The sequence below is a fragment of the Accipiter gentilis genome, chromosome 2 (assembly GCF_929443795.1).
Source record: "Accipiter gentilis chromosome 2, bAccGen1.1, whole genome shotgun sequence".
NCBI lineage: Eukaryota > Metazoa > Chordata > Aves > Accipitriformes > Accipitridae > Astur > Astur gentilis.
In genome coordinates this window covers 55120264-55134912 of record NC_064881.1, presented here as the reverse complement: position 1 = coordinate 55134912, position 14649 = coordinate 55120264, and the positions used below count along the sequence as shown (strand labels likewise).

Here is a 14649-nt window from a genome sequence, read left to right as displayed (position 1 = left end):
AGAGCTCTGTGACATGCATAGCCCACGTGGGCCCTTACTTCCTTTGAACTGATTGTCAAAGGCTCTCATTAAAGTCAGACAGCAATTCTTTGCTTTTATGCCTCGGTTCCTTTAGCAGGAATTCACTAAACACCTTGTCAGATTTCTTCAGTCCAGAGTGACATAAGATTAGGGCACACATTATTTACTAGTATTCTTGCATGATGGCTGTTTTTTCCTAGATTATGGTGGCATCTAAAACAAAAGAGGGACTCCAAGAAGTTGCCTCTTTGCTTGAACTTCACCTGAAAATCTATATTCTGCAGCTTCATTCACCCCAGAAAAAGACAGATGTTGTATTTTTGAAAATCTGAACCAATATAAGTGTCAAAGAAACTAAGCCACAACTGGAAATATACCAAATGTATATGGAAGCCTGTAACTACTGGTTAATAGAGAATTTCACTTATTTATATGCTTGTTTATTTTATTTAATTAGGAATTTCATTTTATTTTAATTGCTAGTCACAGTTTACAATTTTTTATGACACAAGCTATAGGGAATTCAGTGAAAAATGAAGATGCTAAAAAGACTAATGTGTGGCACCCCCACATTGCCCTTGAAGGTCTTTATAAAGGTTATTAAGATATTCTGTAGTCCAGTTATAGTTCAGGAACTGAACTGTATATGGTTACAGGAGGAGAAGAGATCACATAAATCCAGCATCTGCAACTGTGAACAAGCTATGTGACATATCATCAGTCCAAAAGGAACTACTGAACATCCCTCCTTCCATTTACATGACAAGTACTGGAAAAAGTAAGACCCTAAAGACCCTTAGTACAAAAGCTCCAGAATCATAAAACCTACAGTGTACTACCAGAAGAGAACAGGAAAGCTCAAGCACACCACCGATGTCTCTCATGGCTTCAGCAGCTGCAACTTTATCAGGAAAAGCATCCCAGGAAGAGTACTACCCCTATACCGTACAAGAAAGCAGAGGACTCCTATTGCATCCTGCCAATATGACCTGGAAAAAATACCAGCAACTGTTTTAAACTTGATTTTATGAGCAGTACACACCAATATGGGACCTGAGAAGTTCTCTGAGACCACTAAGCATACTGGCATGTGCCAATACTTATCCTGCTGTTCAGTCCCTGTTGTCTTAAAGGAAAATGAAAGAAAAATTCCAGAAGCCAAATTAGGTAGCAAGGGGAAAATTTCTAACTTCTTCCCAGCACCTAGCCCTTAAGCCTTGGGTAAATTAAATATAAATAAAGTGCAAACAAACTATAACCAGGGGAGCAATTCAGGTGTCTACACACAGGTGTTTAATGTCACTTCAGATGCCCTAAGGCATCTTGCCTGGCCTCCAGCTGCTGGTCAAGAAGGGAGTGAGTCTCTCATAGGGCTTGTGCCACATCTGCTGTGTTTTGGATACCCTAAGGCACCTAAAATGACACTAAACACCAAAGTCTAGGAACCAGGATTGCTCCTCAAGGGTCAGATTCATTAAATAAATGCAGGTGTATAACATGCCTACATGCAAGCTAATTGCCTTGTGTTCCCCTTTATACTTGATGGAGAATAAGTGAATAAAATCAGAGCATGGGTTGAGATTCATCTTCTAATATAGATGCTTACATTTGTTCAAGTCTTCTCTTAATCTTTCTCCCAGAGACATTAACAAATCAGTCTTCCAAAGCTTCAGTGCTCAGTCTTCAATTTTTTTAACTCCAAGATTACCTTTATCCTCTCAGTTGTACTTTCAAACCTAACTTCTACAGTACGACAGATCAGTCTCACTCAACTTCAGGCATCTTCATTGCAGAACATCTCCATGAATGTCTGATGTCCATACTACTATTGCCAACCACCAAAATCTAGTCAATACAGTGAAGTGAGTAATCGTCTCACACTGAAGTAGACACCCTCATCAATGCTGATGAATCCTACCATTACTGTACAACATTTTGTGACACATCAAATTGTACTAATAGTTCTTCTGTACTCTGTTGCAGGTCCATTTTAAAATGCAGGATCACAGCTGAACACAATATTCCAATGTTTCTCTTACCAATGCCGTATTTGAGACAAAACTGCCTCCCTATTCCTGCTTGTACATCCGTGGATGTTGCCATAGCATTGCACTGCAGCTCATTGGCTACTCTGCTACCCATTAGTTTTTGCAGTGGTTGTTGGGATACAGTTTCCTTTTTATAAATAAGAAATGGATTCTTAGTTAGTACGTGTAGTAACTAATTGTGATGCATCAGCTTATCAAGTGATCTAAGTTGCTCTGTACACCTGCCCTATCTTCTGTCTTTACTTACTTTCCCAATAACCAAGTACCTAAAAGCTTTATCACAAGTGTTTTTATACTTCATTGATCAAAATATTAGAGATAAAATGTAACACTGAACTTTGTGCAAGTCTGTTAAAAACAAATCTATCCAATGATGATTTTTTTGAAACAAAACTTCTTAATAATTTAAAGTGCCTATTTTAATTTTGAACTGTCTGTTGTCTAGTGTATATCACAACTGCTTTTTAAAAGATTAGGAGTACATGAAGGGGGACTATTATATCATCTGATGTAATACTGCAGACCATTAGCTTAGGATTACCTTTTTGCAAGGTCATGTAGTGATGGGACAAGGGGTAATGGCTTTAAACTGAAAGAGGGCAGATTTAGATTAGATGTAAGGAAGAAGTTCTTCACTGTGCGCGTGGTGAGGCACTGGACCAGGTTGCCAGGAGAGGCCGATGGATGCCCCATCCCTGGAAGTGTTCAGGGCCAGGCTGAATGGGGCTTTGAGCAAACTGGTCTAGAAGAAGGTGTCCCTGCCCATGGCAAGGGGGGTTGGAACTAGATGATCTGTAAGGTCCCTTCCAACCCAACCTGTTCTATGATGCTATGATTCTATGAATATTGCAAGTCAATGAGTAGCTGGCTTGCATATTGCAACTTAGCATTTCACTATCCCATTCTGCCTCTGTACCTGTGGTCAGCTGGGTCAAAGGAAGATGAAAAGCCCTAAATACATTTACCCAGTTGTGCAATGAGGCAAACTATTTCCTGACTCCTTCAGAGAAGTCCTACAATATGAGACTTGGTTATAATTGCTATTTTAATGTATAGATGGAAGAGCAGTAGCCATGATTAGCATGCAGCACACAGTCCTACTCTACAAAAGGCCTGACTGATAAGAGTAGAGAAAAGCACAGCGGAGTAGAGTAGAAGAGTGCAGATATAAAGGGCAAAAAAAAGCCAAACAATCTTTCAGCCTGAACACCCTAATCACTTGTACACACAGGCGATAACATTCCTCCCAGTAACTATATTTTAATATATATATTAGAAAGATTATTAAAAAAACAAATAGCTGTGAAACAACCTTTTTCTTAGCAAGTGACTTCAGTGTTCATTTCCTTTCATTGCAGTGAAAATACATCTTATTTCACAAAGTAATCTTTAACTTCACATTTTAACTGTATTATAATGCCTCTATTCACACGATTGACAAATTACCTAATACCAGCTCTTTTTGTCTGTTCAAATGCAGTGTAAATCACTTCTCAGCTTTCTCCATGATAGATTGAACAGACCTTCTGTTGGTAGGGCTTGTCTCCTGTCCCTGGACAATGTTTGTGGCTTTTCCTTAAGAATTCTCTGAACTTTTTCTGGTAATTTAATTCATCGTCACATCACTGAATCTTTAATTCTATAATTGCAACCTTCATTCTGGATTTCTGCATATTGTTTTATATCTGACAGTATTAAAATATATTCAGTCAGATAGCAGCATTGTGATTCTTACTGTTATTCAGTAAATATGAGATTTATAAACATATTTACTGTTTCCTCAAACTTTGTGTTACCCTTGAACTTTACTAGACTATTTACTGATTATGTAAACATTTTATTGAACTCCTGAGCAGCACTGGAGAAGGACTCAATTGCTGGTAAGTCTGATAAAAATGAACATTATTAATAACTTCTCTTTAATGATTGATATTATAAATTACTATTTCATTAACTACCTAATGCAAGACCTGTTAATTTAGCATAACGTAGGATTTTAATCACATTTCAGAAAGCATTTATTTAGATGATTTGGAGAAGTTGAAGCTTATTAAAATAAGTATACTTACACCTTCACCAACCAAAACTGTGTATTTCCTTGAATCCCAGAGGCCACACAATTAGTTCAGGGTTTTTCCTTTGTATAAATTACCTTGCACCGGCAGCATATGGTTTCATTTGCATTATCTTGGCCTTTCAGCTCACTTGGTTAGTTTTTTTCCAAAGTTCCCTGCAATTATCTCTGGATTTAATAATTTCAGTGTTTATTACCACTTACTTTCAGTAAACTTCATGAGAGATCTTATTAATGGTCTTTTGAAAGTAATGCACTTTTACTCCCTGAAACGATTTTAGCATATTTATCCAGCTAACAACTGGCCATTAGGGTATGGATTTGTGATCAAATTACTGCGAAGTAAACAAAGTTTGCACAAACATAATGATCCACAGTACCCACCATACATGTTCCTTGTCATGAATGAAAGACGATTACTTCTTCAACAAAAGTGAACTGTATGTAATACCATGCATTTACCGCAGGGTATTATAAAGTAAAGGTACATGCATGCAGACAGCTGCTATGTAATCGTTACCCTGTGATGACACACCTGTGCGTACAGCGTTTTTGTGTGCACCCACATCCTTAATCTGAAACTGTATTCAAAATAACGTATTTCCATCAATTTTCTCTGTGTAAATTACTGACATGTCTTTTCCTCACATAAATCCTAATGATTTAGATTATAATCCTCTGGAAAGAATATAGTTTTTCCCAATCCCATTCCATGCAGTATACTATACTTTATACTCCTGTGTATTGTCTTCTTCTATACTAAATGTTTATAATGTAAAAGCCCCTCTGAACATCTTTGCATTTCACCTGCCATTTACTTATATCAATTTCTGTACTTTCTTTCTGGTTTCTCTAAATAAAGAGTGCACCAATTCTAAGTCTCTCCAGACTTCATTCTCACTATGTCTGAACCCTCACTTTACTGTATGTTTCTGGGGGAACAGAACATAAAATCAGCTGTACTGGATCGGATGAAAGGTCCATCAAGCCTAGAAACCCATCTCCAACAGGGACTAAGAACAGATGATGTGGAAAACATATAGGGACAGACCAAGCATTTATGATGCTTCACCAGCTTCTCTAAGTCAGTTTTAGCTACTTGAGGCTCAAGAACCTCCTGACCCAGATATGCTTTAATGACTGTAGATAGCTTCAAAGGATTTTGCTATCATAAACTCACACAGAGTTTCCCTAAACCCATATAAAATTTCAGCATCTATAACAGCCAGAGGCAAGGAGTCCTATAGCTCAGCAATACAGTCAAGAACAGTCTCCTTCTGTTTTGAATCTGCTGCTTGTACTTTTGTTTTTTGCTCTAGATAGGAAGATCAGCATCTATTGACCTGTGTCATGCCACTCTGATTTTATACATCTGTCAACTCTCCTGTCACTCATCACCTTTCCAGATGGAGAACCCTAACTTACTCAGCTGTTTCTTACATGGAAACTGTTCTGTGCCTCCGATGATCCTCCAGTCTAGTTTCTTCTCCAAATTTGTTTCACTCTACTGTATTCTTTTTTGAGATGGTAGGACTGGAACTGCAAGATGGAAGTGAAATATATTGTGTTTACAATCCATTCCTTTCCTAATATGTCATTTGCTTTTTTGACCAGTAAGGAGCAATGAGCATCCTGCTCATTTATAGGATAGGATTATTATGCTTTGTGTTTTTTTCTTTTAGTCCTGTTGTTGCTGAACTGCCCCAGTGACAACCAACTGATTTTCCTGAATCCCAAGAGGCTACAGTCAAACAGCTGTGATGGTTTGGTTGAATACACAGTTACAGTAAAAGATTCTGATGAAAAGTCAGAATCCCATTGTACTAGATGAAGTACCAGCAATTATTAAATTGGGTCTTGCTTAAGGTGATCTCATAATCTAGGCCCCATTAGACATGATAAACAGATGAAAGAGAAAAATGAGCCGAGAGGTACAAAGGAACAACTGGCAGATGTGCAAATTTAGTATTGTACATATAATCAGTTGTGGAATTAAGTGGTCTGTAGGCACTGTACTACAGATAGCTTCTATAAGGACATTTGAAAAACAACTTTTGATGGAGTTTCTTAACCTAAGGAGAAGCATGGGAGAGCCATCACAATGCCTAAAGGACAGGCATCAGTAACTGGCATCAGACAGATAAAGAAAAAGTCTGTTAAGGAACCATGTGCATGGCCCATGTGGTCCTCCATGAAGAACACATGGACCAAGATGAAATATTTGTGAATTTATTTTTACAGGGATTCCAGACCAGCTTTCATTTATCATTTGACAAGTCACCACATGGGCTCCCATCTTCTCCATACAAGCCCTGCAGTACTTTGCATTTACTGTTCCTCTGATTTTGCAGTCACTCAGAATTGGTATTTCATTAAGTCAGGAAAAAAAAGCACTGATCCACAGTATCTTCTCTTCATGCATTCTAGAAGGCTGTTATCATTATTTGGCATTTCATGCAGTTCTCTGCTATCCTAAGCAATCATTCCATAAAATCATGTTCATAAATTTAGAAGTATCAAGAACACCAGTCATAATCAGAACCTCACTATATTAGATAATGAATGAACCAAACCTACAAACTTTAGTTCCTTCCCAATAAATCCTTCCTCTAAGTATAGTAGATGAGACAATGACAAACACAGACAGGTACACAGAAGGCTATAGAAAGAAACAAGTACTCAGTACACCAGTTCTTTAGAACTTACTTTTTAGCATGCTAATATAGGATAGCTGTTGGGGTTTTTTTCAGGAGGAAGCTGAAGGAGAAAAAGAAGGTAGGCTTTGTAGCTGTTTATGAGTAACTCCTCCCATGCTTAGGGGCAGTGGATAAAGGAGAGCACGAAGGAGCTTGTTGAAAACTTAACAAGTGGGAGATGAAGGCTGATATAATAGGCTGATGAGAGGCAGAATTCAATCTCTCAGCAGCAAAGGTCTCCTCCACCCATCTGCCCGGGCTTTCCCAAAGACACTGGGTTGGTTGCTACTGTGCCAACGCACCTCTGCACAGGGAGTACTAATGCAATCGCTCACCTCCTCAGCCAAAAAAACATTAGCAGGGGAGAAACAGGAGGAGAGAAAGAAGCATGCAGCTATCCATGTGTAATTATCAAGAGCTTTTTTGAGGAGGGAGTCTCCAATGGAAATTTCCTTTTGGCTTGGCCTGAGGCCTGCTTCTGTTCACATTTGTGCAATCAGGAGTGACTTTACTAGCTTTGATACTTGCATTCGGTTTTTGTGATCTGCAAAAGCTATCAGACCCTCGTAATATTCGAAAGAGTAAGCAGAGATGTGATCACAGTCTACAACTATCTCTGCACAGAAAAACGTTCAACCATAAGGAAATGTTTAATGTAGGCAGAGCAGGGAAAAGTAACTGACAGATGAAGCTAGATGTAAAAATTCTCCTTTTACCTCTGGATTAACACTAAGAGCAGAAACTGGAAAAAAGTATAGACCTGTAGGTTTGTGCATTATTTGCTGCCTGTCCATATTATGTTCCATTTCAATGGACTTTTAACTGGTTTTTTTTCCTAAAAGATTAGCATGAAATTCTAGTTTCAGCTATGCTGAGTGAATGCCTTGCAGATTAAATAAATAAATAAATAAAAGGACCTGCATTTTTCTTGATTCTTTGTGCCAGGTGTGAATCAAGAGCGATGGACTATATTTATCCAGTCTAAGCAAAAGGAAACTGGCTCATTGTTTCCTTTCTCTCTCATCTGCTGCTGCCTGATGTCAGCCCCTGCTGATGTCTCAGCACCTCAGGCTGGCTCTATCTTCCTTCCCAATGCTGACTCCAGTGCTTGTTGTTACGTGTTTTGCCTGCACAGCAAGTTCCCAGGCTGCCTCTCTCAGATGATCACTTCCCTGGATGGACCTGCTTCTCTGCTTCAAGACACTCCCAAAAGCTGAGGCCTTTGTCGGTCTTTACGCACCAACGGAGGGAACTGCCTGAGAGGAAGCAAGGCTGTATCACTCCAGCTTGAAAAGGCTAGTAAGATATGATCTCTGCCTGAGACCCCATGCTTATGTGCAAGTATAGGCTAGGCACGATTTGCTTGGTTTAAACACCTTGTCTTTTCATTGCCCTGGATACCAGCAAGAAGAGAAAGGCAACACAGACAGAAGAATTTACTTTAGCCTGATGGACTCCACAGCCAGCCACAAAACCCCTCTGTGCTATTACCATTTGAAGGACTCCCAAATCCTGGTCAAGAAATTAATCAAAATGGTTTTGAGAGTCAATGAAGCAGCAAATGGTACATCCATGAGAAAAATGTAAAGCAGCAATTTCCAAACAGTGGTCCAGCAGGCAGGAGTGTGTGGGCCACAGCTCGGCCATGCACCATGTTTGATGACATCAGTTAGATCTCTTATGGTGGGCTCTGAAAAATCTTCAGGTTTCCAAAACATCTAGAACCCCTGGAGTTTAGAAATCAATTATTTAAAAAAAAAAAATTATTTGGTCTGATAAAATAGAAAAGATTATATGAAAACGGGTTGCTAATATTCTGGAAGGGTCAGGTTTAGAAGAGGACAGTAATGCCTAAGGTAAAACTACTTGAGCAGACATTGTGACAATAAGACATGGAAAATGTTGCTTTGCTCTCAAGAAAAGGTTGTACTAGGTAAATGATTTGGGGAGGGACCTGTCTCCTGGCATATGGTTTAAGGTGTGAGTTTTTTTAATTCTGCATTGGGTGATGGAGGGACAGCTAGTGCCTTCTAATCCTGCTACAGCAGACTGAATAACCTATATTAACAGTAACAGATATGCTCATCTTTTCCAGAAACTACTCCTACATGTGCTAGCTTTCTGTACTACGGATTGGACTTGTGCTGAGAAAGGATCTCTCAGTTTAAGGCCTCTCACTTGCCAAGCTCACAGTGATGTGCCTATAGCACCTTTAGTTTTCAAGTGTACCCCAGAATTTCCTGGTTTAGCCATAGCACATTGCCATGAAAATTTTACAAGAGCTGTGGCAAAGGATGCTGGTTACCTTCCTATTACCTGCTCTTCTCACCAAGCAAGGATCAGATACATTCCCCAGAACAGTATGGTGAAATTTGGTAATAGTCTGAATTAGAACCCTTTGTCAGCCACCACTGTGTCTGCTAAGTCCTCACAGCAATTATTTTTCCTTTTTCGAATTTCCTTTCTGTATTTTCTGCTGAAGTCTCTGTGTTCTCATTCTCAGTGTTCTTTCAGTTTTAGGCTGTAGGCTCAAAGCCTGTTGTTACTCTTAAAATTTCTGTTTGAAAGATGAAAATATGGAGTTTGTTATTCCTGTTACAATGTCATGTATGCAGCCCTCAGGCCTTTTCTTTTGGTCACCCGGCCAGCCTCTACTGATCACCCTGAGTGATTGTGATCCTGTTCTTTACTCCAGATGGTCTTATAAGGATTTCAGTCATCCTTTTAAAAAATGGTATGTCTGCCTGCTGCAGTCTAGGAGTTTCACTTCATCTGAAGTCACAGTCATCAGATGAGAAATTGCTGCAATTAATTTAATCAATTCATTCACTGAGCTTCCAGGGATTACAACCTTATCTTCCATATTACATACATTTGTCAGAAGACCCTACAAATTGGCATAATAAAGTCTTTTTGTGTCTAAGGTGAGTAGTAAATGGACTGAATGCTACAGGCATGTGGCAGAGTAGAATGGGAGCCCAGTCAGCACCTCAGAATACCTACCGGACTCCCACTCACCCCTGCTTAATAGTCAGTGCAAGAGATCCCACAAAATATTCTTTGCTGGATAATCAGAAAATTAGCCAGACATTCAGAATGTCCAGGGGATCTTCCTACAGGCCAGAGGAAAGGAAAAGTAGTAGAAAAATTACATGTCGTAATTTTCCTTGTGAAGTGGTTATTGAGACAGCCTGTCAGCGTGTCCATCTTAACTGTCCTATGCAATAAAGGGTATGGAGTGGCATGTGTAAATCCAACCTATAGAGAGTCACTAGGACAAACCCTGTTGTTTACAGCTACTGAAAAATGAAATGTGATCCTGGATGCAAAAGGGGCCTCTTACAGAGAGCAGATTACCTGAAGAGATATTCATAGAATCATTTAGATTGGAAAAAACCGTTAAGATCACTGAATCCAACTGTTAACCTAATAATGCCAAGTCTACCACTAAACCATGTCCCTAAGCACCACATCTATGACAGCAATGCTCATGCCAAGCTTACTCTCTCTCAATCAATCCCTTTCCTTGGATTTTTATTTACTAGGTAGCAGGTATGAGGAAGTCTAAACCAGAGAACCTCAAGAAAAAGTCCAACAGCGTAAGGTATAATTTGGAGGAGAACTACATGCTGCCCTTGACTTTTACTTTCCCCCACATCCTGATTTTAGAAATGCAGTCATGAAATTCCTATTCCTCATTAGGGTTACAAAAATCCAGCCAAACGGGGCCTGGTAAACGGTCCAAAAGTGTTCCATTTAACCGAAAAATACAAGGAAGTCCAATACTGCAAGGTGTGGAGGTGAATTTCAGTTGCTTGGAAAGTTGTGATTGCCTGAAAAATGATTTATAGAACAGAGGTGTCTCTGTCCTCAAGCATGACACTGCTCTGGCACAATCATACCAGACTCTGGTACATGACATTTTCACTTTTTCTTTTGACATGCAATTTTCCCTACAACCACACAAAGAGCATAACTTTTTTTTCGTCAGAATACTACTATTTCCACTGCCAGGTGACAGCAAATACAGGTCTCTCTTAGTCCCTCAAATACAACTCTAAAGCCCCTCAGACAAATGGGAGCTAGGCCCAAATGAAAAAAACTTTCTCTCCCCAAACTGCAGACCTTCTGTGGCCTTGTAATAGGGTGAATGTTTTCATGCTATGTTTTTTCTGTCTGCTTGCCTCTTCAGCCAACGAAAGCACATGCTATTGTAGGCTGTGCAAAGGGATCCCAGGCCACCAGTGTTCTGCACCGCTTAATTGTCACTGCTCTGTTTTGGAGCTAGTTTGTTTTCTAGAGTTGTTACTCATGTATGTTTGGCCTCTATCACAGACGAGCTTATTGCAACTTTTCATGAATTAGATGTCTTCAGCAGAAGGATGCTATAGACACTTCCGTCCCTTTCCAAGTGCCTCCTCTCCCTCTAACTGTTTTAGAAGATAGAGAACCTCGGTCCTCAGGCCAGACAAAAGCCATAATTGACCTCTATTGATGTTAGTCAATTTAGAGTGATGGGAACACAAGACCTTCCCCTTCCTCTCTGCTCACACACAAAACCTGAGGTCTGTCAGACAGGCTCACATTTGTGGAAAAACTTAGTGAGTATATGCACGTGTGCCTGTGCACGCATGTGTCCATACGCATCTGTCTGTGCTTTTGCATGTACGTGCATGAATGTCTGTGTCGCTGCTTGCAGGCCATGTCGGCAGACAGCTACACACCCATGCGTGTGGAGTGAGGTCAAAGCAAGTAAAGGCGCGGTGGGCCTCAGGAGCTGTTTCTTGGCTCTTAGCCTACTGCAAACCTTGGCCTTTCCAGCACTACCACCAGTGATGTCCTCTTTGTCCCAATCTCTTGACCACACATCCCTACAGCATTTCCCACCCAAGCAGAAGGCCAGCTCAGGCTCTATCGTGGGAAGCTGGGCCAGGCTGCAAGATCTCTTCCCGAAGACTGGGATAAGTTCGGAAATATCCACTCCTTGGGGCTTTCTCACAGGAGACAGGACACAAGTTCGGTGAAGCGTTCACTAAGCAGTTTTGACCAGGCTACCTGAAGACTGACAGGTCTCTTCCCTCACCAGCCCCAAAGCCTGCTGTCTGTGCTGGGACGTTCTCCCTCCCCCCTTGCCTCTCCCCTCTCCTCCTGGGACTCTCCTTTCTCCCACAGGAGCAGTCATGGAGTGCCTGGGAGCTCCTGCTGCTGGAGCCTTTCTGCATTGAAGCGGCCACCTCCTGCCCCCAGACTGCCTGCAGAAGTCCCTGCCCCAGATTCCGAGCGCCCAGCCCTGTGCAGAGGAGCAGGACAGGACCTCCCCAGCTCTTTGCCCGCCAACTCACGCGGCCATTCAGGTACCCCAGGAGGTGCCGGCACTTCTCCTACCTTCCCAGGTGAGCCAGGGCAGGTGGTGGGTCGTGCTCTCCGGCTCTCCGCTCCCCTGGACGTGCCTGCAGCCTGATTCACGGGCACCTCTGAGCCAGAGAGAATCAAGCTCCACCCAGGGCAGAGGGTGAGTAAGAGCGAGAGAAAGGCAAACTCCGGAGAGTTATTCCCTCCCAAGGATTGCAGGGGAGCCAGAGATAAGGGCTGCACATTCCTGAGCCGCAGGCGGCCTCTCCCTTCCCGTCTGCCCTGAGCCTGTCAGACCAGCTCGGGCCTGGCTGCGGAGCAGGCCTGGGAGCAGGCTCGGTGCTGGCAGCTGGGCATGGACCCAGGCCACCGGTCCCAAAGACTCGTCCCTGCACACTTCAGTCCATCAGCCGCCCAGGGAAGGAGGGTTTGGGCTCATCAGGGACTTCTCACGCTCCGGGGTCCATTTTGGGCAGGCAGCAGCGTGCTGCAGCAATAGCTCCTGGGCAAGGGCACCATTGCAGCAGGAGTGATCAGGGTGCAGGGCCCTGTGCCTCCCTCTTCCACAGCAGTGTGCTGGTGAGCCTGCAAAGGCTACCTGTGCCCCCGCCCCATCTCCCTGGGGATGCCGTGCAAAGGGTATCTGAGGCCGTACCCGTGGCCCCCCGGCTCCCTGGGGGTGCCGTGCAAAGGGCATCGGAGGCCGTAACCGTAGCCTCCCTGCTTCCCCCCCATAACTGCCACTCGCGCCCCGGCCTTGCTGATGGAGGGGCAGCCTGGCTGGCAGCGCAGCCTCCCCTGCAGCCGGGCCCACTGCGGGCGCAGGCGGAGAAGGGTTAAGCGAGATTCCCCGCAGCCCCGGGCGTGGCAGCTCCTGTTATTTCGCCTTTCATGTTCTATCTTATTCAGCCTGGCAACCGCCGCGGCTGTTGTGTGCCGGGCGGTGCCCGGGCGGCTAGGAGGGCGCGGCGGGAGGTGGCTCGGCGGGAGGCGGCGGTGACTCAGGCCTGGCAGCCCGGTTCTGGCGGGCCCGGGCACCGCGGCGGGTGGGGGCGGGGGCCGGGACGACACGGGCGCCGTGTGATGGAGGCGGGGAGGGGAGCGGTGCCGCTGGCCGGCCGGCCTCTCTCCGCGGGCCTCCGGCGGGAGGGCGTGAGGGAAGGAGCCGGTGCGTTCGGCGGCCGAGGGAGAAGCGCCGCAGCAAGGCCGGACACGCGCCCGGCGGCGCTAATGCGTGGTGGATCCGCACGTACGGCGCAGGGAGTGCGTGCCCACACGTCCAGTCCTCTGCGCTCCGTAAGGCCCCGTGCTTGTGTGGCTATTTGGTGTATGCATTATAAAGAAGTAATTTAATATTAAGGTGCCAAGATGAGAGGGGTGTCCTCAGAATTCGGAAATAAGCATGGTGATACAGACTTCAATTACATATTTGTAGGCTATTTTTTCTGTAGGAACTTCACTCAGCGTGAAGGATGGAGAGTACCAACTGAGGAGGTAACCAGTCAATACTGCTTTTAATCATTCTTCACTGTGTTGCCCTGGGCATTATTCACCACATGCCACTTACTTAAACGCTGCATTGAATGGAGTTACTAACTTCCACGTAGGTGTTGCCATGCAGTTCACCAGTATCCTACTGGAATGCTTCACAAACATCAATTAACTTCTCAGTACTCAATTGGGCTGCGATGGCGTGATTATCCCTCTTTTGGAGGAAAGGAACTGGAGCAGGTGTATTACGTTTAAAACACTCGCTGTAAGTAGTTCAAGGTTTCAAGAATCACACCTTTTAGGGTCTCCGGCAGTCGAGCATGTAAGGAATGCAGGTTGGATGGCAATCTATACACATAAGACAATCTTAATTCCGTAATTCTTTTTTCAGTGATTTCAGTCTCAAGTACCTGCTCTCCAGTAGCACATTATTGTGTGACTAATGACTTTTCTCTGCCTTGTTCTATTCTCTTTCTCTCCTCTTTGGTATAATTCTGTATGTCCTGGAGTATTTTGCTTTGATAGGGTTTTTATGTTCTGTTCTTGGTTTTAATGTGCAGGTTACTATCTGTGTTAGAAAAGATCAAATAAGTGTGTTTTGAAATACAAGTAAACATAAGCAAATTTGCACTCTGATAGACAAGGTTCTGTTGTGCCATTGGGATGATTATGGTAGTCTTTATCATAATTTAGAACACCAGATGAGCTTTGTATATCCTGTGTGCACACAACTTAGAATTTGGGTGTTTATCCAAAGAGAAGCCAGTGCAAATAGTACTTGGTCATTTAATCTACTTGGGGTTAACACACTGCTGAGGAAATATTCTGCAGTGTTCTGTAAAGTTAAGGTCTGATTGGTTAATCCAACTCATCATCCAGTGGGATAGGACTGAATCGTCTAGGAGAAAGTGTTATTCATTAAGAAAGAAATAATAGAATAAAGTCAGAATAATTTTGGTTGGAAGCA

At 43.0% G+C, this 14649-nt stretch overlaps 1 protein-coding gene across 1 annotated transcript in view; it reads right to left on the bottom strand.

The window, feature by feature from the left end:
• The window catches only part of FAM83H (family with sequence similarity 83 member H), a 28916-nt gene extending 16616 nt beyond the window's left edge, over positions 1-12300 (bottom strand). Inside the window, exon 1 of the mRNA XM_049824214.1 lies at positions 12225-12300. The gene's annotated coding sequence lies outside the window, so the exon portion shown is untranslated. The remainder of the gene's footprint in view (positions 1-12224) is intronic.
• Positions 12301-14649: the final 2349 nt, after the last annotated feature.